Source organism: Oncorhynchus tshawytscha, linkage group LG01 (assembly GCF_018296145.1).
Source record: "Oncorhynchus tshawytscha isolate Ot180627B linkage group LG01, Otsh_v2.0, whole genome shotgun sequence".
In the NCBI taxonomy this organism is placed as follows: domain Eukaryota; kingdom Metazoa; phylum Chordata; class Actinopteri; order Salmoniformes; family Salmonidae; genus Oncorhynchus; species Oncorhynchus tshawytscha.
The window spans coordinates 36,579,847-36,604,293 of record NC_056429.1 but is presented as its reverse complement, the minus strand read 5'-3'; the positions used below and the strand labels follow the sequence as shown (position 1 = coordinate 36,604,293).

The following is a 24,447-nucleotide window of genomic DNA, read 5'->3' as shown; positions in this document are numbered from 1 at the left end:
GAATGAAAAACAACTAAAAAGGGACATATTGCATTACTAGGTCATTTTTTATGTGTCTTCTTAGTGACTCTGAGAAACAGTGAGAGAGGGAGGAAAAAGAAGCTTCTGTTCTGTTTGACTTACCGAAATCTGCCTTGCCGAAACCGGAGCTGCATAGTGTGGAGGTGCGTGATTCACCAGACCCGGAATGCCGTCGTTCCCACAGGAAACCTGGAGTGTCTCAACCCAGGGTGTCCCTGACAGGCGGGAGGGTGTACACACACACACTCACAAACACCTGCACACACAGACATACAAAGAGTAGTTTCACTCTAGACATGCAAATGCTAGACTGATTACACCAATTCAATCGGGACCAGTCACTTAGTTTCCAGGATAGCTCATATTTGACGGTATTTCATGTTTTTGAAAAATACAAGTTCTAAATAGACTTTATGAGTGATGCATGGGTGGCAACTCATCAATTCTAAGTGATTTTAATGGGTCTTTCTCCATCCTTATTGTGTTATACTGTTCAATTAACCCTTTACACTCATACCCATACACGTGTTGTTGTATCAAGACTGCCCAAATGTGCCTAATTGGTTTATTATTACATGTTCAAGTTCATAACTGTGGACTCTCCTCAAACAATAGCATGGTATTATTTTACTGTAAAAGCTACTGTAAATTGCACAGTGCAGTTAGATTAACAAGAATTTAAGCTTTCTGCCAATGTCAGATATGTCTATGTCCTGGGAAATGTTCTTGTTACTTACAACCTCATGCTAATCACATTAGCCTACGTTAACTCAACCGTCAGGCAGGGGACCCACCGATCCTGTAGAGGTAAATTATAAAAAATGGTTGCCGATTTTGCATGTTATTTTGGCATTAATATGTGTCACATATCAGTTTGCAAAAAAAAAAAAAATAATCATTGAGTTTATAACGCTGCACACAAACATGGTCTCTTTTTTGCTTTCTTGAGTAAGGCAGGTCCAAAATACAGGTGTTTCAACCTAGCACAGTGGTGGGGCAGCCAGCGGAAAATTCAGAGCGTATGGGTTGGTAATGTTCTCTAGTTGCGCTGTGATTGGCTCATAGTTCTGTCACTCATAGGGACAATGCATAACAGCAAAATCTACAATGAGAGCTCAAAAATTCAAGCCCCTTGGGTGCTGCCATAGAGTTACATTAGAAGTGCCATCCAAGAAGGCTCAAGATAAAATGACGTCAAATCACGTTATATCTACAGTAATTTTGATTGGACTGATCATGTCATCATTATGAATCAAGTCGACAATCTACTGACAAATCCTTTTCAATCCTTGTCAAATGAAGATAAATTACGAACAGAAATGATAGATAAAACATATCGGTGCTCGTCGGCCATTGCCCATAAACATTTCACAACAAGTCGCAAATTCAACAATGAAAGAGCAACTGCCCCCAAAAAAGGACTTCTCATTTAGAAAACAGCCTATGCGGCATCTATAAGAGGCAGAAACATTTATTCTATTCTCAAAATGTACCACGAAGTTTAAATAGGATCATTTTGGTCATAAAGTCAGTCTCGTCCAAATCTGAGGGTGGTGGATGCTGTTCCCACACCGCCGGTGCCCAAGCCAGGGTCTTGCCCTAAAGTAGAGAGATGATGTAGGCGATCATGGCCCGATCAGTGTGGAACGAGCAGGACAGTAGCTCTAACACCAGAGAGCACTGAGTGAGGAACCCCTTGAATCCTCCCGGGGGGCCGCCATACTGCTAGGGGGCTGGGATCAAGTCAAATCAAATTGTATTTTTCACATGTGCCAAATACAACAGGTGTAGACCTTACAGTGAAATGCTTACTTACAACCCCTTAACCAACAATGCAGTTAAGAAAAAAAAGAAGAAAAAAAGAAGAAATAAAGTAACAAATAATTAACCCTCCTGCTGTGTTCCAATTAAATCGGACCGATTTACAAGTTCTCTCTCTGAAAAATGTAGTTCACTTAATCTGATTGTCATAAGGTTCCATGACTTTGTCCACACAGGGCATCTGAACACACCAAATACATTTTGATGATTTTCATTACATTTTGGGTGTTTTATTTAACTTTTGTACACCTGTGGTGTTCCCCGTCAAAAATGACCGGTCATTAGAAATGAATGGGTGAGTATAACATTGAGTTCAGGCACATTCCCATTCATCAGATGGACACACTTCCTCTCCCAGACCCGCCTTCTCCCAGACCCGCACTCTCCCAGACCCGTTTGAGCACACACACACACACAGACACAGACACACACCTCACTTCCCTTCTTGGCTTCCATGGCAACCCCCACGGGAACCTTTCCCCAATATAATCTTTCCCCCACCGTTGGCATTCTCACAAACAATCACAACAGTGTTTCAATAATATATGGAACTTTTCTCGCATCTCTGGTATATAAAGCTTTTTTGAGGCCTTGCTCACAATCCATTCTGTGGCAGCACAATGACCAAGCGATATACTGTACGGTATGTGAGGCTCTTGATCATATCTTTGATCATGACACTGGTGAGGATGAGAGAGGTCAGGAAACTGACAGCGAAGATGCATTAGAGGAGAAAGTAGTCTGTGATAAATACCACAATATGTTTCATCTGAGTATTTGTTATAGTCAAAATAATCCATACATTGTCCATAAATACAGTCCATAAATAGCAAATAGAAGTTCAAAACTTGTAATGTTCACAAGAACTTAAGATCTAACACAACATTAGGTGATAATATATGCATTATTATGGATTTATAATCAGCTATAATGGGGGCGGTCATTTTGGACCGGAACACAGAATTAATTATCATGAAACAAACACAGCAGTAAAATAGCAATAGGCTATATACAGGGGGGTACCGGTACAGAATCAATGTGCGGGGGCACCGGTTAGTCGAGGTAATTGAGATAATATATACTGTACATGTGGGTAGAGTTATTAAAGTGACGTATGCATAGATAATAACAGAGAGCAGCAGAAGCGTAAAAGAGTGGGGGAGGCAGTGCAAGTAGTCTGGGTAGCCTTTAGGGCCTTCCTCTGACACCGCCTGGTATGGAGGTCCTGGATGACAAGAAGCTTGGCCCCAGCTGGGCCGTATGCACTACCCTCTGTAGTGCCTTGCGGTCGGAGGCCGAGCAGTTGTCATACCAGGCAGTGATGCAACCATGCCCTCGATGGTGCAGCTGTTGAACATTTTGAGGATAAGAGGACCCATGACACATCTTTTCAGTCTCCTGAGGGGGAATAGGTTTTGTCATGCCCTCTTCACAACTTGATATGTTTGGACCATGTTAGTTTGTTTGTGATGAGGACACCAAGGAACTTGAAGCTGTCAACCTGCTCCACTACAGTCCAGTCGATGAGAATGGGGGCGTGTTTGGTCCTCCTTTTCCTGGAGTCCACAATCATGTCCTTGGTCTTGATCATGTTGAGGGAGAGGTTTTTGTCCTGGCACAACACGGCCAGGTCTCCCGCTTCCTCCCTATATGCTGTCTCGTCATTGTTAGTGATCAGGCCTACCACTGTCATTGGCAAACTTAATGACAGTGTTGGAGTCGTGCCTGGCAGAGCAGTCATGAGTGAACAGGGAGTACAATAGGGGACTGAGCACGCACCCCTGAGGGGTCCAAGTGTTAAGGATCAGCGTGGCGGATGTGTCGTTACCTACCCTTACCACCTGGGGGCGGCCCATCAGGAAGTCCAAGATAAAGTCGCAGAGTGATGAGTTTTGACGGCACTATGGTGTTGAACATTGAGCTGTAGTCAATGAATAGCATTCTCACGTAGGTGTACCTTTTGTCCTGGTGTAAAAGGGCAGTGTGGGGTGCAATATAGATTGCATCATCTGTAGATCTTTTAGGGGCAGTATGCAAATTGGAGTGAGTCTAGGGTTTCTGGGATAATGGTGTTGATGTGAGCCATGACCAGCCTTTCAAAGTACTTCATGGCTACAGACGTGAGTGCTATGGGTCGGTAGTCATTTAGGCAGGTTACCTTAGTGTTCTTGGGCACAGGGACTATGGCGGTCTGCTTGAAACATGTTGGTATCACAGACTCAGACAGGGAGAGATTGAAAATGTCAGTGAAGACACTTGCGAGTTGGTCAGCACACGCTCGGAGTACACGTCCTGGTAATCCGTCTGACCCTGCAGCCTTGTGAATGTTGACCTGTTTAAAGATCTTACTCACATCAGCGGTGGAGAGTGTGATCACAGCTGGTGCGCTCATGCATGTTTCAGTGTTACTTGCCTCGAAGCGAGCATAGAGGTAATATAGCTCATCTGGTAGGCTTGTGTCACTGGGCGACTCTCGGCTGTGCCTCCCTTTGTACTTTGTAATAGTTTGCAAGCCCTGCCACATCCGACGAGCGTCGGAGCCGATATAGTATGTTTCGATCTTAGTCCTGTATTGATACCTTTTCCTGTTTGATGGTTCGTCAGAGGGCATAGAGGGATTTCTTATAAGATTCCAGGTTAGAGTCCCGCTCCTTGAAAGCGGCAGCTCTACCCTTTAGCTCAGTGCAGATGACGCCTGTAATCCATGGCTTCTGGTCGGGGTATATACGTACAGTCACTGCGGGGACGACGTCAATGATGCACTTAATGATGAAACCAACGACAGATGTGGTGTACTCAATGCCATTGGAGGAATCCCGGAACATATTCCAGTCTATGATAGCAAAACAGCCCTGTAGCTTAGCATCTGCTTCATCTGACCACTTTTTTATTGACCGAGTCACTGGTGCTTCCTTCTTTAATTTCTGCTTGTAAGCAGGAATCGGGAGGATAGAATTATGATCTGATTTGCCAAATGGAGGGCAAGGGAGAGCTTGTACAAGTCTCTGTGTGTGGAGTAAAGGTGGTCTAGAGTATTTTTCCCTCTGGTTGCACATTTAAGATGCTGATAGAAATGAGGTAGAACGGATTTAAGTTTCCCTGCATTCAAGTCCCCGGCCACTAGAAGCGCAGCCTCTGGATGAGCTTTTTCTTGTTTGCCTATTTGCCTCACAAGTCCTCAACTGGCAGCGTCCTTAAATAGTACCTGCAAAACACCAGTCTCAACGTCGACAGTGAAGAGGCGACTCCAGGATGCTGGCATTCTAGGCAGAGTTGCAAAGATAAGTCATATCTCAGACTGGCCAATATAAATCAAAGATTAAGATGGGAAAAAGAACACAGACACTGGACAGAGGAACTCTGCCTAGAAGGCCAGCATCCCAGATTCGCCTCTTCACTGTTGACGTTGAGACTGGTGTTTTGCGAGTATTATTTAATGAAGCTGCCAGGTGAGGACTTGTGAGGCGTCTGTTTCACTCTAATGTACTTGTTCTCTTGCTCAGTTGTACACCGGTGCCTCCCACTCCTCTTTCTATTCTGGTTAGAGCCAGTTTGCTCTGTTCTGTGAAGGGAGTAGTGCACAGCGTTGTACGAGATCTTTCGTTTCTTGGCAATTTCTCGCATGGAATAGCCTTCATTTCTCAGAACAAGAATAGACTAACAAGTTTCAGAAGAAAGCGTCTGTTTCTGGCCATTTTGAGCCTGTAATCGAACCCACAAATGCTGATGCTCCAGATACTCAACTAGTCTAAAGAAGGATTTTTATTGCTTCTTTAATCAGGACAACAGTTTTCAGCTGTGCTAACATAATTGCAAAAGGGTTTTCTAATGATCAATTAGCCTTTTAAAATGATAAACTTGGATTAGCTAACACAATGTGCCATTGGAACACAGGAGTGATGGTTGCTTATAATAGGCCTCTGTACGCCTATGTAGATATTCCATTAAAAAAATCAGCTGTTACCAGCTACAATAGTCATTTACAACATTAACAATGTCTACACTGTATTTCTGATCAATTTTATTTTATTTTGATGGACAAAAAAATATGGCTTTTCATTCAAAAACAAGGACATTTCTAAGTGACCCCAAACTTTTGAACTGTAGTGTACCTATCATTGATTGTACGTTGGCCAGTAGTACGGATGGCAAGGGGAGATTTGCTACTCATCGGCAGATCTTCACAAGGCACCCCGATCTCAACATTGTTTCAATATTCAAATTTGATCGCCAGCTGTCCCATAGTAAGGAACGTGTCGGGAATCTGAACGAGATAGACAGGCAAGCAGAGTTTCTCACCCAGTCGAAGCATGAATCAGCTGGCATTATTTTTATGGATATATAAGGTCAAACTAAATGAAAGGCAGCTAGTTTACAGTCTTTCCAGCTTCAGTTTGAGGTGATTGTGTTAGCTGTGTTGTTAGCTAGCTCCTCTGAACAACAGTGTCCTGACGAGGGAGCACATTTTCTATGCCAGGCGAAATCACGCCTCATTAGCTCATTGTTATGGATGTATCCAAATAAATGTCACTAGAAAACAGCTTAAACAAATGCTAATGCAGCTACTTTGCTGTTATTCTGGCTGCACTGTTTGACATGACTGTAAGTTCGCTGTAGTTGGCTAGTTAGCAAGCAAGGGATAGGAACGCTGCCAGCAAGTATGGCAGTGGAACATTTAGAGCGAACGACCGGGTCACGTCCATAGATACAGAACAAAAAGACTGAACAACTGGTTCGCATCTCTGGCAACCGAACCGATAGAAGGGAGGATGAAATAGTTTTAATAAATTCATCAAAAATGTGTTTTATAAAATATCTCAATCATTATTTGAATATGTTGGTAACCCGTTGTATAAAAGTGATAATGCCCTCGAAGCCAACAACACCCGTGCCAACATATCCTCCAAACACCAGCTTCTCTGGCATTATCACTTAAATAGCACAGGCTTGGAACCTCTTACCTTCGCAATGTCTGCCTGGTACATGTATTGTGATGTAATAATTTCCATGGTAATGAAGAATGTTTATTCAAATGATGCCAACTGATGTGGCTCATTCAACGAAATATATTTTTTGTAATGTAATTTGAGTTGATTCAACAAATCATAGCACAGATTGATGGGTACACTTCCTGCTTTTACTTCCCAATTGTACTTCCTGCTTTGCTCTAATGGGTACACTCGCAATGGGCGCCAGTCCACCCATTATGCCGTCATTGACTTCAATGGGGACGCCTGTTCTATTCATTCTTATTTCTGTGACTCTACTACGCTAAAGTGCAAAATCATGGCTAAATTCAGAAAAACCCCTGAAGTAGCAGAGAATAAGCACTACCTTTAAAGACCACGTCGCCATTTCACTACCACAGAAACAAAATCACATCAGTGAACAACAAAGTCAGATAGGAACCAAAAAACAGTGTTCTCTCTTCTCTTCTCTGCTCTGCGGTTTGAATTGGATATGACTGATCTATGAATGCATCAACAGCATAGCACCCGGGCCTGCGTAACAGGTTCAGCCCCACCTTAACAGTATGATCAACCACACCAACATCCTGCTCTGACGCAGTGATCCACACTGAAGTTCTAGTTAAACTACCCCTTCTAGCCCCCGTCGAAGTGTCAACCCTTCCAACACCACCCCCCTCTTAATAACAGGGTCCACCATGAGGAGTTTTGCTGTCAGACATGGCAACACACGGAGACTTTCATCTTTATAGAGAAAGAGAGCGAGAGAGAGAGACACAAACACTTACCTATCACACACACACACAAGTGCTACACTAACATATCGCTACTCACAACACACACACACACACAAAATCACACACACACACACCACACACACACAGCGAGTTCTGCTCCTGGACATGGCGACCCCTTACTGTTCGTTTCATCTCTCAGCTTGCTGCTGGCACCATTTACATTAACACAAACACTGTATTTCTGTCATCATCCACAGCATCGCACAGCACCACAAGGCATTCCCTTAATATCTCTCTTTCTTCTGGACTTCCTCCCAAATGGCAGACTATTCACTACATTGGGCACTACATTTGACCACAGCCCTACGGTCCCTGGTCAAAAGTAGTGCACCATAATAGGGAATCGGTTGCCGTTTGGGAGGCCGTGCTGCTCTGTTTCAGGGAATTTTGGGACGTGGGTGAGCGGTGGGAAATTGGAGTGCCGTCTGTGGCCTCACAGCAAGCGGCCCTCTCCCTCCTCTCATAACCTCGTTTTTTTTCTCTCTCTCTGTTTTCTCTTTGGCAGGCTATTAAGGGGCTTCATGCAGATCACATATTTCAGCCTCAAATGATCTGGGAAAACATTAACCCCACAATGCTGTGTGCTTATGATTGTGAGGGTGTGTGTCAGAGTGCAGTGTGTGTATATGTCCAGTCTTACCTCTGCGTAGTCCTTGGCATGGTCCCAGTCTCTCTTGGAGTGCAGGCTACCCAGACTGATGCTCTCCAGCTGGCCCAGGTGAACCTTCGCCACAGAACGGCTGATCTTACGAGTCACGAAGTTCACCCCTGGGAAAAAGAGAGAGAGGAGAGAAAGAGAAAGACAGAGACAAACAGAAAGATGATAGTGGATATTAGTGAGGTAATGGCCTGACCATGGAAACATGAACGTTTAAAAAACCCTCCACCACCCAGCGACCTTACGCCTCCCCGTCGATGCATTGGCCCAGGGTCCACTAGGCCCAAATATTATTTGAAATCTTTCATTTTCTATTTTCTTGGACTGCCTGCAGTGCCAAGTCGGCTGGGTTTGAGACTATTCTATTGACCCATTGCGACAGACAGGGTTGGGGAGTAATGGATTACAACAAAAACAGTAACTGTCATCGGTTAGGTTATGAGCAAAAATATTGTAATCAGATTACATATACACTATATTTACAAAAGTCTGTGGACACCCCTTCTAATGAGTGGACTTGGCTATTTCAGCCTCACCCGTTGCTGACAAGTATATAAAATCGAGCACACAGCCATGCAATCCCCATAGACACACATTGGCAGTAGAATGCCCTTACTGGAGAGCTCAGTGACTTTCAATGTGGCACTGTCATAGGATACCACCTATGCAAAAAGTCAGTTTTTCACATTTCTGCCCTGCAAGAGCTCTCCCGGTCAACTGTAAGTGCTGTTATTGTGAAGTGAAAACGTCTATGAGCAACAATGGCTCAGCCACGAAGTCGTAGGCCATACCATCTCAAAGAATGTGACCGCCGAGTGCTGAGGGGCGTAGCGCATAAAATTGTCTGTCCTCGGTTGCAACACTCAGTACCGAGATCCAAACTGCCTCTGGAAGCAACGTCAGCACAAGAACTGTTCGTCGGGAGCTTCATGAAATGTCCACACAAGCCTAAGATCACCATGTGCAATTTCAAGTGTCGGCTGGAGTGGTGTAAAGCTCGCCGCCAATGGACTCTGGAGCAGTGGAAATGCTTTCTCTGGAGTGATGAATCACGCTTCACCATCTGGCAGTCCGACGGACGAATCTGGGTTCGGTGGATGCCAGGAGAACGCTACCTGCCCAAGTTCATCGTGCCAACTGGAAAGTTTGTGGAGGAGGAATAATGGTCTGGGGCTGTTTTTCATGGTTCGGGCTAGGCCCCTTAGATCCAGTGAATGGAAATCTTAACGCTACAGCATACAATGACATTCTAGACGATTCTGTGCTTCCAACTTCGTGGCAACAGTTTGGGAAAGACCCTTTCCTGTTTCAGCATGACAATGCCCCCCCCCGTGCACAAACCGAGATCCATACAGAAATGGTTTTGTCGATATCGGTGTGTAAGAACTTGACTGACCTGCATAGAGCCATGACCTCAACCCCATCGAACATCTTTGGGATGAATTGGAACGCAGACACCGAGCCAGGCCTAATCGGCCAACATCAGTTCCCGACCTCACTAATGCTCTTGTGGGTGAATGGAAGCAAGTCCCCACAGCAATGTCCAACATCTAGCGGAAAGCCTTCCCAAAAGAGTGGAGGCTGTTATATCAGCAAAGGGGCGACCAACTCCATATTAATGCCCATGATTTTGGAATGAGATGCTTGACGTGCAGGTGTCCACATACTTTTGGTCATGTAGTGTACTTTAGAAAAAATAGATGATTGCTTGTAGCATTATTTTTAACTCAGAAAGGATGTTTGCCCCAAAAATGATTTGACTCCTTTCTTTTTTCTCAATGACATTCAAATCAGCATTGAAGAATTTTGCAAGATTACATTTGTTTCACCTGAGAAAGTCTGACCACAAGTCAGAGACCACTATGATGACGGTACAAATGCGTTTGATGGATTGCGTGAAAGAGCAGGAACAGCTGCATAGTCCAGATCCCAGGCTACGGAATAAAAGTTTGTGTGAGTTCCTCCCTTCTAAACTCCTTCTAGATATTTTGCTCCAGACAGTCAAACATTAGGTTAATTTAAGAAGTGCAAGAGTGGGGCTTTTATTGCTCAATCTCATTAGTGCTGTTGAAAAAGAAAATGCCCATAGGCCTAACGGACACAGGCTCAAATTTGTGCGCTTTAGACTTACACCGCTGCAAATTATCGAGAGATCAAAGTGTCACCCACAAAAACATAAACAATAGACCTTCAGCAAATCCAGCATATGGCAAACTTTTTCAACCATGCAAATAGCACTTTTCGGTAGTCTTCAAAGCACGCCATTCCATGAGTGGCCCTCACTACATAATCGTTGCCAAACCCACTTGCTCCAGGTCATCAATAGGTCTTTGCTAGGTAAAGCCCCGCCTTAACTCAGCTCACTAGTCACCATAGCAACACCCACAAGGAGCACGCGCTCCAGCAGGTATATTACACTTGTCATCCCCATAGCCAACACTTCCTTTAGCCGCCTTTCCTTCCAGTTCTCAGCTACCAATGACTGGAACGAATTGCAAAAATCTCTGAAGCTGGAGTCTCATATCTCCCTCACTAACTTTAAGTATCAGCTGTCAGAGCAGCTTACCGATCACTGTACCTGTACACAGCCCATCTGTAAATAGCACACCCAACTACCACATCCCCATATTGTTATTTATCCTCTTGCTCTTTTGCACCCCAGTATCTCTACTTGCACATCATCATCTACACATCTATCACTCCAGTATTAATGCTAAATTGTAATTATTTTCACCTCTATGGCCTATTTATTGCCTACCTCCCTACTCTTCTACATTTGCACACACTGTACATAGATTTTTTTTTTAAATGTTATTTTGTGTTATTGACTATGTTAGTAGAACTCTGTGTTGTTGTTTTTGTCACACTGCTTTGCTTTATCTGGGTCAGGTCGCAGTTGTAAATGAGAACTTGTTCTCAACTGCCGTACCTGGTGAAATATAATAATAATAATAATTTTTTTAAATTGAGAGCAGCATTTATTTTTCAACTCAAAGCAATGAGCCCAATCAGTGCACATTAGCGTTTTAAGTCACAAATCTAATGACCATTGCAGCGTTGCAGTGGTCATTAGCAGCACAGCCACAAAGTCATTCAATCTAATTTTAAACCTACCTGTAACATTAACCATACTACTAACCCTAATGCCTAACCCTAACTTTAAATTAAGACCAACATTTTTGTTTTCACAATATAGCCAATTTTGACTTTGCATCTAGGGGAAATCACTCAGTTCTGCCTCAAGGACAAGACTCATCCCAATAAACATCAACCTGCCAAATCCATCCTCCATGACAACAAAACCATAAACAACAGAGTAGCCTAATGAATCCTTAGATGTTGGGTCATGCTCAGGTAAAACAATTGGTTAATCTATATTTCCAAGTCATATTCTTGAAGATAAAGGGGCATTCAATTTATTGTAATGACTGGAAATCTTACAGACTTTTGTTTTTAATGTAAAGATATCATCTGATTGTATTATTATCTGTAGTAGAAAGCAATGAGATAGAAGAACACTACATAACCAACCATAAAGTAAAATGCAACATCCATATATGGCCAGCTGTGTAAACTCCAACATTGATTTATCTTGCAATGGATGTTGTTTAATTGGTAATACTAATGTTTGTGGTATTCTATTGCCTCTTAAGGGGAAAGTAATCTAAAAGTAACTCAAATTAATCTGCTTACGTTACTGAGTTTGGGTAATCCAAAAGCTATGTTACTGATTACACTTTTGGTCAGGTAACCAATAACTAACGGATTACATTTTAAGAAAGTAACCTACCCAACTCTGGTGTCAGGCGAGCTAAATCAAGCACATCAACTATTTCAAATGATTTCAAATAGTATTTGAACCCAGGTCTGGGTTCTCCCTGGCCAGTCACCACAGAAAGCCAAGAAGCCACCAGCGAGTCACATAGATCAGTTACCATCTCACATTACAACTACAACATACTGTACATTTAGGGACTTCTCTCTCTCATCTCTCCTCTCATTTTACCCTTAATTCACCATTTCAAAATTAACTCCAGGCTCAAGGCCAAACCAAATCTAGCCTGTATCGCAATGTCGGTCTATTAACCCAAAAATCACCATAAAAGTTTCATTAAAAAAGGGTATAAACTGAATAAAACAGGGCCGTCAGTTGGAGCGGAGCACTATCACGCACACACAGAGAGAGAGAGAGATGGAGAGGACCACCCCGACTCTGCTAGTGGAGAGTGTTCTGTCCAACAGCACCACAGGGCGGGTAAGTGTGCCAGACCGCCGACCTCTCTGCCTGGTGCTGCTGCTCTCTTGGACCAGACACACAAGGAGATTTTATCTGAGGTAAAACAAATGATCTTCTAATGGCTTTCTATGTGCTGTGCAGTGTTGTGCTCTGTGAGTGTGTGTGTGTGCTCTGTGAGTGTGTGTGTGTGTGTGTGTGTGTGTGTGTGTGTGTGTGTGTGTGTGTGTGTGTGTGTGTATGCTTGCGAGCGTTTGCTCTGTGCGTGCATGCGTGCACCCTGGAGCTATGAAGAGAGGGTTTTGGGTGTTTGGCTGAACATTGTGGCCCGGTGTCATGTTCTATCCCTCGTAGCATGGAGCACAGACACACACACACACACAGATGATAGCCTATAACTATATGGTGGAACTATCTGGAGACCTTTATCCAAGTTAAACACTGAATTATATAGACTGATATCAACACTGAATATTATAAAGTAATGTCTGAAAATGGGGCTGTCTGGAAATAGACATGTAATTAAAGCTTGAGGGTTATGGCAGTTTAGACAGTAACCTTCAAATTAGCTGTGTTGTTAAATTTAGTTTGGTAATAATGAGGAGGACCACAAGTGTTTTTGTTTTCTTACTCTGCACACAAGCTTAACAGGCCTACTATGAAAACAGGGAAATAATATGTAAGCAACTCTGAAAATTGAATGGAAACTACTATGGAAAATCAAATCAAAATAATGTTTTCAGAAACATTCCTCCCACTACGACTAAGGAAACCATGTAGTTGATTAGGCTACAGATAAAATAACGGTGATTTTGATGCTCCTTTCCAATAAATATCGAGGGTCTGATTTTGGTGACATGATGATCGATGCTTGACTGCAGTTTGACAAATACAAATATTCTCACTGTTATCCATAATAATCTCATAATGTAGCCCTAGACTTCCTGTATGTGTGAGCTGTTGGCAAAAGTTATTGTGCCAAGACCAGGGTAGGAACATTTGTTATTTAACTCAACAGTTTTTTTTTGACAAAAAAGTGTTGAAAATACGATGGAAACAGATTGAACTCTTAATTTTTATTCGGTACATGAAAACTTAAGAAGAAAAAGTACATGTTTTGTGCACTATGTCATCGTGCACTGATTTTTATCTGCAACAGGTCTGTTTGGTGAGAACACCACTGTTTGGAAAATGCGCATATTTTCTTTCATGCGAATTGTAGAGTATTTGCATGAATATCTGTCGCCAATTGGACGGAAACCTAGATAGAGACAAAATAGTTTCTTAGTTTAATAGTTGAATTTACAGATGCAATTTAAGGGCACAGAAAATGCTTGGAAAGACAGATGGACATCAAAACGTGAGGAAAATCGAATATTCCATGATAGCGAAATAAAAGGTTCAAATGAATACTTCAATTACCTCAGGCGGGAATTGAGTGACAGAAAAACATAACTTGTTTCATACTACATTTACACTGGAACATTGTTATTCAGTGTCAGTCTAACAGTTGGCTATTATTCAATTAGTTACAAAGCCATTACAAGGGATAAAAAAAAAACTGGTTGGGTTACAACAGTTCAGGTTTAACACAACACAGTACTCCACGACCTATGTCCCCCCCATTATTAGACTTCCAGATATGGAGTTCTAGGCCACATAAACTCATAAAGTTAAGCGGCATGTTGCTACTTATTAGGCCTCCCGACCATAATTACCTAGTGGCTTGTCTCTTCACTGTGTCCCTGTTGCCATGACGCGGAGCAGGCGTGAAACGTTAGCTACAGCACAATCCCATGAACCCAGTCATGCACACACACCACATTTGTAGTAATTATTTCATAGACGTTGAGCGAAAACAGACCCCAGACTAGAAAGTTTGACTAGACGTACTTATTTTGAGGAATATGCCATTTTCTATGAGGCTTGGGGGCCCGGGGGGTTGTGTGCATACTGTACGGCCCCATGTCACCACTTTCTTGTTTCACAGTTATTATATTGCAAATATTTGCTGTATGTTATACAACTACACCGATGCTGAATCACAATGTCAAAACTGACTTTTCAAGTTTCATCATGTTTTAAGGCGAATAAACAAGCTATCAAAGTCGGTCACCAAAGCTGTCCATTATTCACTAGAAGTTGGAACATTCATGAATTAATATAATTGACATATTAATTTGAAAATAGTGCATGCCTGTAAAGTGAAGATAAATGTTGGAAACCACCTTGTGTCAGATTGATCCTGTCTCAACCGACGCAGTCGCTTCTCCTCTGCCCCGGGTGATTTCTATGCTTTCTCTGCTGCCAGGCCTGCTGCCAGGTCTGCTGCCAGGTCATTTACACTGGCAAGTATATTATATCTGCTTTATTAGCATTATAATGGGAAAAGTGTGTGTGTGTGTTACTAACCAAGTCATCAGCTCAGGAAGCTAATAAAGCTGTTATCTTCACACGGATGGCATTGGCATCATTATCAGTTCACTGTCAATCAGTGGAGGCTCCTCAGACGAGGAAGGGGAGGACCATCATCCTCAGTGAATTTCATAAAAATAAAAATGGTAAACATTTCAAAACTGGAAGCAGACCACTACCTGAAATCTACTTCAGATAATTTAAATAATCCATCCAAATTTTGGCAAGTAGTGAAAGGTTCGGAGTGAAAAAAAGATACATAGCTTCCCAAACAAACAATTGTTGGTAGACACCCAGATTGTAACTGAGAGAACCTCCATTCTGAAAGCCTTGAATCAGCATTTTATAGATGCAGGCAGTTTATTTGAAAAGGTCAAAGGTATAATTGAGCCCCCTATAAATTAACCTGACACCCCTGTGCACTCCTTCACCAGGTTCTCATTTTCATCCTTCTCTGTTTCAGAAGTGCGTAAAGCCCTGAAAGAAATTGATGGGAAAAAGTCCCCTGGCCCTGATGAACTAGACCTCGCTTCCTACACCTAGCTGCAGACATCATTGCTCCCCCTTATCATGTATTTTTAACCTCACGCTTGATGTTAAGGAAATCCCCAAGTTATGGAAACCTGATTTTGTACTGCCTCTCCTGAAAGGGAGATCCTTCGCTACTTGACAACTATCGACCCATATCAAAATTGTCTGTACTGTCAAAGGTACCGGAGTCCTTAGTTAGTAGGCAGCTAAAGGCCTACTTCCAAGAAAACAACATATTAAATGGAATGGAATCAGGTTTTAGGTCTGGCCACAGCATTGTTCCAGCAACATTGAAGGTTTTAAATGACATCCACTGTGCTCTTGACAAGAAGTTACTGTACATTGTGTGTGTCTTTATTGTTTTGTCGAAGGCATTTGACACCGTGGACCGTGCTGGTGCAAAGGTTAAAATTTTTGGAATTACTGGTCCTGCTCTAGATTGGTTTATAAATTACCTATCAAATCGTACACAATGTGCAATGGTTGATGGTTGTAAATCTGAGTCCATAGAGGTGTGCTCAGGTGTTCCGCAAGGTTTTATTTTGGGCCAACTGTTGTTAATTTTGTATATCAACAACATTTGGGGTCTTATTGAAACAGCAGATGTTCATTTTTATGCAGATGATACTGTTCTTTATTCAAGTGGTAGTAGTTTATCTTTAGCTTTTGAAAATGCCCAAAGAACATTTTACATCATACAACAGAATTTGTATGATTTAAAACTTGTTCTAAATTCGGGTAAAACAAAATGCATGGTATTTTCAAATGCCAGGCATGTTACTAATCATGTCATTGCTACATTGGCTGGACATACTATAGAGCAAGTCAAGCTGTACAAATATTTGGGTGTGTTGGTTGATGATAAGCTGAGCTTCACTGTGCATGTAGAGAACTTGATAAGGAAGCTCAAGCTGAGAATAGGTTTTTATTACTGGCATGAGGCTTGTTTTTCTTTGGAGGCCAGGAAGGAGCTGGTACGATGTACATTACTGGCGGTTTTAGATTTAAGTAATGTTAAATATATGCAGGCCACAACCACGACCCTGAGAGCACTTGATTAAGTGTATCATGCAGCCCTCAGTTTCATTACTAATCAAAAACGTCTAACACATCATTGTGATCCCTACAGCGCTGTTGGCTAGTCGTCATTGACCTTGCGTAGGCTTAAACACTGGTATACACTGATTTATAAGGCCATGTTGGGTAAAATGCAATTTTATCTCTGTTCTTTTTAATCAAGTCAGTAAATAAATATCAATTACGGTACCATTCTCATTTGCTTCTAACAGTACCAAAACTTAGAACAGTTCATGGTAGAAATAGTTTTACTTACTCAGCTTCGTGGTCCTGGAATTCTCTCCTGTACATTTTAAAATTTGATGATCTAGTTTCATTGGTGAATTTTAAGCACTTGATCGATGTATATATCATAGAAGAGTGTAATTGTCTTTAGGACAGCTGTTTCTTAGTCAAGACATTTGGGTGTTTTAACGTAATATGTAATTGTTCTACTGTATGTGTATTTATAGTTTTGTTTAATGTTGTGTTAGTGTATGTAAGTTGTTTTGTCTGAAACATTGTGCCCCCGGCTGCTATTGGACCAGGTCTCTCTTGGAAAAGAGATGGTTTCTCAATGAGAAAAACCTGTATAAATAAAGGTCAAATAAAATTTGTAAAAAAAAATACAAAGTTATCCTTTTTAGATTAAACTTTACTAAATATGTGACCCATTTCAGGAAACTAGGCATATGTCACAGGTCACTACTTCACAGGAGAGCCTTTTGAACACATATATATATATATATATATATATATATATTTTATCAACATGCATTTTTTTGGCAGAAATGCATTCTCGACTATGTGAACTAGGGCCCCTGAGTGGCGCAGCTGTTTAAGGCACTGCATCTCACTGCAAGAGGCATTACTACAGTCCCTGGTTTGAATCCAGCCGTGATTGGGAGTCCCATAGGTTGTCTCACAATTGGCCCAGCGTCGTCCGGGTTTGGCAGGGTTAGGCCGTCATTGTAAATAAGAATTTGTTCTTAACTGACTTGCCTAGTTAAATAAAGGTTAAATAAAAACATTTAAAAAAAATACTTTCATGTGCCTTAATAACGAACTTGTACTCCACCTGTAAATACAAATATAATTGTTAAATGACAAGCCTAGCTGGTTTAGCCAAAGAAAAAGTCAGCAACCTTCCCGCTAGCCATGATTGGTTGAGATAATGAGTGGGCTGGACATGCCGGGAGATGAGTTTGGATTGGTCTGCCATATAGCACACATCTGTCTATTTGAGCTGGTCAGTATGTCTAGGTAATCCTATCTAACGCGGCTTTAAACAAAAAAATATGTTTTGTATATTAAAACTGCTTAAGTGTTGCTCTCCACTTTCTGGAGGACAGAGTTTTGAAATCAGCGGAATTGAACTATGATAGTTTCCGGATTATATATTCAAACTAAGGGCAACCATGACACCCGACAGGAGACGTGTCCAACCATTAATAATGTATATGGGTAAGATAGTCTGACTAGCTACATTATCAGATATTACACTTTTCTTTAAATTGGCCAGTCTGAGATATGGCTTTTTCTTTGCAACTCTGCCGAGAAGGCCAGCATCCCGGAGTCGCATCTTCACTGTTGGCTGTGAGACTGGTGTTTTGCGAGTACTATTTAATGACACTGCCAGTTGAGGACTTGTGAGGTTCTATTTCTCAAACTAGACACTTTAATGTACTTCTCCTCTTGCTCAGTTGTGCACCGGGGCCTCCCACTCCTCTTTCTGTTCTGGTTAGAGCCAGTTTGCACTGTTCTGTGAAGGGAGTAGTACACAGCGTTGTATGAGATGGCAATTTGGCAATTTCTCGCATGGAATAGCCTTCATTTCTCAGAACAAGAATAGACTGACGAGTTTCAGAAGAAAGTTCTTTGTTTCTGTAATCGAACCCACAAATGCTGATGCTCCATATACTCAACTAGTCGAAAGAAGGCAAGTTGCGTTGCTTCTTTAATCAGGACAAGAGTTTTCAGCTGTGCTAACATAATTGCAAAAGGGTTTCTTCATGATCAATTAGCTTTTTGAAGTGATACACTTGGATTAGCTAACACAACATGCCATTGGAACACAGGAGTGATGGTTGCTGATAATGGGCCTCTGTAAGCCTATGTAGATATTCCATTTAAAAAATCTGCCGTTTCCAGCTACAATAGTCATTTACAACATTAACATTGTCTACATCGTATTTCTGATAAATTTTAAGGTATTTTAATGGACATAAAATGTGCTTTTCTTTCTTATACAAAGACATTTTTAAGTGACCTCAAACTTTTGAACGGTAGTGTATGTGGCAGGGTCTACAGGCAATTGCGGACTACAAAAAGTACACCAGACACTCAGAGTGTGGTGTCAGGAAAACAACCTCTCGTTCAACAACCCCCCTAAACAACCCCCCTATCCACATCGACCAGACAGTAGTGGAGAAAGTGGAACGTTTTAAGTTCCTCGGCGTACACATCATGGACCAACTGAAATGGTCCACCCACACAGACAGCTGAAGAAATTTGGCTTGTCACCTAAACCCTTGTAAACTTTTTCAGATTCATAATCGAGAGCATCATGTCAGGTTGTATCACAGCCTGGTACGGCAACTGCACCGCCCTCAACCGCAAGGCTCTCCAGAGCGTAGTGCAGTCTGCACAACGCATCACCGGAGGCAAACTACCTGCCCTCCAGTACAACTACAGCACACAATGTCACAGGAAGGCCAAAAAGATCAAGGACAACAACCACCCGAGCCACTGCCTGTTCACCCCGCTATCATCCAGAAGGCGAGGTCAGTACAGGTACAGCAAAGCTGGGACCGAGAGACTGAAAAACAGCTTCCATCTCAAGGCCATCAGACTGTTAAACAGCCATCACTAACATAGAGGCTGCTGCCAACATACAGACCCAAATCACTGGCCACTTTAATAAATGTATTTAATAAAGGTATCGCTAGTCACTTTAAATAATGCCACTTTAATAATATTTACAAATCCTACATTACTCATCTCATATGTGTATATACTGTATTTTATACCACCTATTGCATCTTGCCTATGCCGCTCGGCCATCACTCATCCATATATTTCTATGTACATATTCTTATTCCATCCCTTTAAGGTAGTTGCATAAGGTAGTTGTTATGATTTTGTTTGATTACTTTTTAGATATTACTGCACTGTCGGAACTAGAGGGACAAGCATTTTGCTACACTCGCATTAACATCTGCTAACCATGTGTACTTGACAAATAACATTTGATTTACTGACTGTACACTGTAACATTACTGCATGATTGTAACAGATTTACTAAAGCGTTAGTTCTATTATGCTGAAAATGACATTACTTTAGCTAATATTGTGACAAAGATGTAGGCTATATGTAGCAGTTATGATATGGTTTGGCTTGGAAAGTATTTTTGCCTGGTCACATACAGCTGCTGTGTTGTGCATTGATGTCCACAAGCGAAGGGACATGGTGAAAGGAGGAGAGCACATAGATGCGAGAAGGAATATAACATGGCTGCAATGAAAGTGAACTGTGTTAATGCGTGATCAGGGGTGTATTCATTCCGATGATACTATTGAAAAATGTTTCTTAAACGTCTGTCACCTCAAATGTTTCTCTCAACTTGTGTGCACCCACTTTGTAAACTTTCATTCATGGGCTAGGTTGTACCAACCTCACGATGGGTATAGGGAAAAGTTGAGTATCTTGTAGTACCTAAATCTATCGGTGTTACATTGAACTGGGTGAATGGAATATGAATGACAGTAATCCAATATGCTGTAATAGAAATAATGCTCATGAAAAACGGCAATAACCACCACTGCTGTTAATACACACACTTTACTATCCTTATCACATACTTAAACTGTGACATTTCCACAGACGGGGCCTGGGCAGTATAACTAGAACTTAGACAGTTAACTATGGTGGTATGTATGCATACTATGGGATGGCGAGGGCCTGAACTGTAACACCATCCAATCCAAACTCTTGTTGAGCAGGTTAAACTCAGGTTATCAGAACTCTCCAGCCTGGAGGTGTAAGCCTTATGGAAACACAGGGAGGGATACCCAAACCCCCAGCCCAATCCACTAATAAACTTATTTGCACACACACACACACACACACACACACACACACACACACACACACACACACACACACACACACACACACACACACACACACACACACACACACACTAGAGCAGGCAAACATGCACACCTGTACTCCCCTGGCCAATAAAGCTCATACCTCTGTTTGGAGTGGGCTGTGGGTCTCCTCCCTCCCTAGTTGTAGCGCTGTACTGCTCCAAACAAACACACACCACTCTTACCCTAATGGACTGCTGAGTAACACAAAGCCTGCTCTGTTACTTTCCCTGCTGTCAATGCGTGTTCCTTTACTGGCAACAGCACAGCCGCGTTGAGGTGTGTGCTTCTGTGTGCGTGTGAATGGGGCAGCGGTGGCCGTTTAACCTCGCCCTGCGGAAAGTCCAATAAAACCACAGGCCGTGAAAAGCGAGCAGGCAAAAAAAAAACATGCCAGGAAATCTCTCTCTCTCTCTCTCTCCACTTCTGTCCTTTTTTTCCTGATTCCATTTGGTTTCTTTGATGAGAGAAGGGAATGGAAATACGTAAGACACGGGCTACATTGGCACATCTGCGACTGGGAATGGATGGGGGAATGGAGCGGTGGAGGAAGAGGGGAGTCTTGGGGAGGATGTTTGCCGACAGTGGGAAACGAGACACCCCTCCCATCTCATTCTACCCTACCTCACTCCACCCTACCCCACGCCAATCCAGTCCACTTGGCCAGGAGAAGGGCATGTAAGGTTAGTCCTGGGGGTGGTTGTGTGTTAGCTTCAGAGTGAGAAGGAGAGGGTCAGACAGGGGATCAGGCATTGTGTTGGCTCTGGTTTCTCAGGTTTGGGGAGGTTGTAGGGGGAGGAGGCGTTGAGTTGGCACTGCAGGGTTATTCAGGGTCTCTTGGTGGCAGTAACTCTGTCATTATAAAGATGCTATAATACCACTGAGCCATAACACTGAGGGATGATGAGTTATGAAGTCTGCCGTCACGTTCCATGACGGATGAACCTTACCCAGCCTTACAGACAGACAGACCTCAAAATGGCTGTCTGACTCACACTACCATACAGTTATGTGGGAGCTTTTTCTGTGTGTGTGTGTGTGTGTGTGTGTGTGTGTGTGTGTGTGTGTGTGTGTGTGTGTGTGTGTGTGTGTGTGTGTGTGTGTGTGTGTGTGTGTGTTTCCTCTCAGTCCAGGAAGCTAAGCAGTGTGTTTGTTGGTAAGCTTACGTTCACTCACACACACTGGTCATTGCAGCTGGAGTACATATTCAGATACAGAGTGGCTTATTTAAGTGATCATGCCCAAGAAGCCAGTGTTTGGAGGATATATTGGCTCGGGTGTTGTTAGGCCCAAACTGTGCCAATATATCTTCCATACACCGGCTCCGAGGACACTATCACTTTTATACAACGGGTTACCAACGTATTCAAAGAATGATTGACATATGTGACTCGTTTCAGGAAACTAGGCGTATGTCGCGAGTTACTACTACACAGGAGAGCCATTTGAACGTAAACCATTTTTTAAAATCAAAATGCATTTTTTGGGCAGAAATGCCTTCTGAACATGTGAACTTTCATGTGCCTTCTTAACAAACTTGTATAACATCTTTAAATACAAATAAAATTGTTAATTTACGAGCCTAGTTGGTTTAGCCACAGAAAAAGTCAGCAGCCTTCCCACTAACCGTGATAGGCCTAGATAATGAGTGGGCTGGACATGGCGAGAGATGAGTTCGGATTGGTCTGCCATGTAGCACACTTCTGTCTAACACTGCTATTTTTTAAAAATATATTGCGTGATAGAACTGCCAAAGTGTTGCTATCCATTTTCTGTTTTGAAATCAGGGGAATTAGAGTATGGTAGCTATGGAGATGGAGAAAACAGATGTCTCCGGATTACATATTCAAACTAAGAGCAGCCATGGCATCTGTGAGAGAGTGAGAAGTGTCCATCCATGTATACGGGTATTCAGATATTACACGTTTCTAATTTTGTCAGAAAGTCGTTTTCATTTCAAGTTAAAGTGAACTGTGATCTGGATGGGGCCACAGTATCTCCTGACCCCTCCTGTCTCAGCCTCCAGTATTTATGCTGCAGTAGTTTATGTGTCGGGGGGCTAGGATCAGTTTGTTATATCTGGAGTACTTCTCCTGTCCTATTCAGTGTCCTGTGTGAATTTAAGTGTGCTCTCTCTAATTCTCTTAGTCTCTTTCTTTCTCTCTCTCGGAGGACCTGAGCCCTAGGACCATGCCTCAGGACTACCTGACATGATGACTCCTTGCTGTCCCCAGTCCACCTGGCCGTGCTGCTGCTCCAGTTTCAACTGTTCTGCCTTATTATTATTGGACCATGCTGGTCATTTATGAACATTTGAACATCTTGGCCATGTTCAGTTATAATCTCCACCCGGCACAGCCAGAAGAGGACTGGCCACCCCACATAGCCTGGTTTCTCTCTAGGTTTCTTCCTAGATTTTGGCCTTTCTAGGGAGTTTTTCCTAGCCACCGTGCTTCTACACCTGCATTGCTTGCTTTTTGGGGTTTTAGGCTGGGTTTCTGTACAGCACTTTGAGATATCAGCTGATGTACGAAGGGCTATATAAATAAATTTGATTTGATTTGAACTGTTAGCTAGCTAGCTAACGTTAGCTGGCTGGATTGCTAGCTAACATTATATTTATGATCTGTGTAGTAATATTATTTGTATCTTAGAGCTTTGCTAGTTTTCTTTGCTCGTTATACCCTAATCGTAGCTCCCTAACATTGAGCCTGATTGTTTAGCAGATTCATGCAGGGTAGTAACGTCATGAGTTGGGATTATGGTTCAATGTTTAGCTAGCTAGTTATATGTCTTAACAAAAGACTCCACTACGCAAGTATCCATTTCAATAGGGCGACTAAAATGGTGAGTGAGCTGTTCTCTCATTTGTGTCTGGAAGTAGCTAGCAAACTAGCCCGTTAGCCAGTTAGCTTGGGTGCTTGACTGCTGTTGTTAGGTCAGCCAGCTAACGTTACGTGTATGATCTGTGTAGTAATATTATTCGTATCTCAGAGCCATTTTCTTTGTTGTTATAGCCTAATGTTAGCTCGCTAACATCAAACCTGGTTGGTTAGCTATCTGCAGATTCATGCAGTGTAGTAACATCATGAGTTGAAATTATGGTTCAGTGTTTAGCTAGCAAGATGTCCTAAGAAAAGACTCCACTATGCAAGTAACCATTTCAATAGAATGTTAATGTTGTCACTGTGACAACTGCTGATAGACGTAGCTGGTAAATCCGCTGTGGCTGTCTACTCAGATTTCAGAGCACTCTAATCTGTGTGTGCCAGAGAGCAGAATATCTGACGAATTTACGAACGCTCAACACCCGTTGAATATGGCCAGTGTTGATAAATGTTGGCAAAAAAAGTGTAAATTATTGCCAGCAGAACACTTGCAGTAACCAATGCTCTAGATAACATAAAAACAGCATAACCAGCTCTATTAGGGCAAGTAAAATGTTCAGAGTGAGCTGTTCTCTCATTTGTGTCTGGAAGTAGCTATCAAGCTAGCCAATGTTAGCCAGTTAGCTTGGGTACTTGACTGCTGTTGTTAGGACAGAACGCTCGGATCAACCCTTAAAGAGATGGGTGGGGCTAAAGCTTGAGAGGGTGTGAACAATTCTGAATGGGTGTAGACAAAGAAGAGGTCTCCAGTAGGTATACCAAAATATTCAAAGGCCATTTTCTCAAAAGTGAGATTACAAGTTTATCAACTTTCAAAGCACAATTACTTTTCCATTGTTCCTGAAATGTAGTGTATGACATACCATTTTCTAGCTCCGATTTCTACTTTTATCCAATGTAAAAAAAA

The 24,447-nt window shown here is 42.3% G+C and overlaps 1 pseudogene; it reads right to left on the bottom strand.

The window, feature by feature from the left end:
- LOC121847341 overlaps positions 1–24,447 on the bottom strand; it is a 162,671-nt pseudogene that overhangs the window by 121,033 nt on the left and 17,191 nt on the right.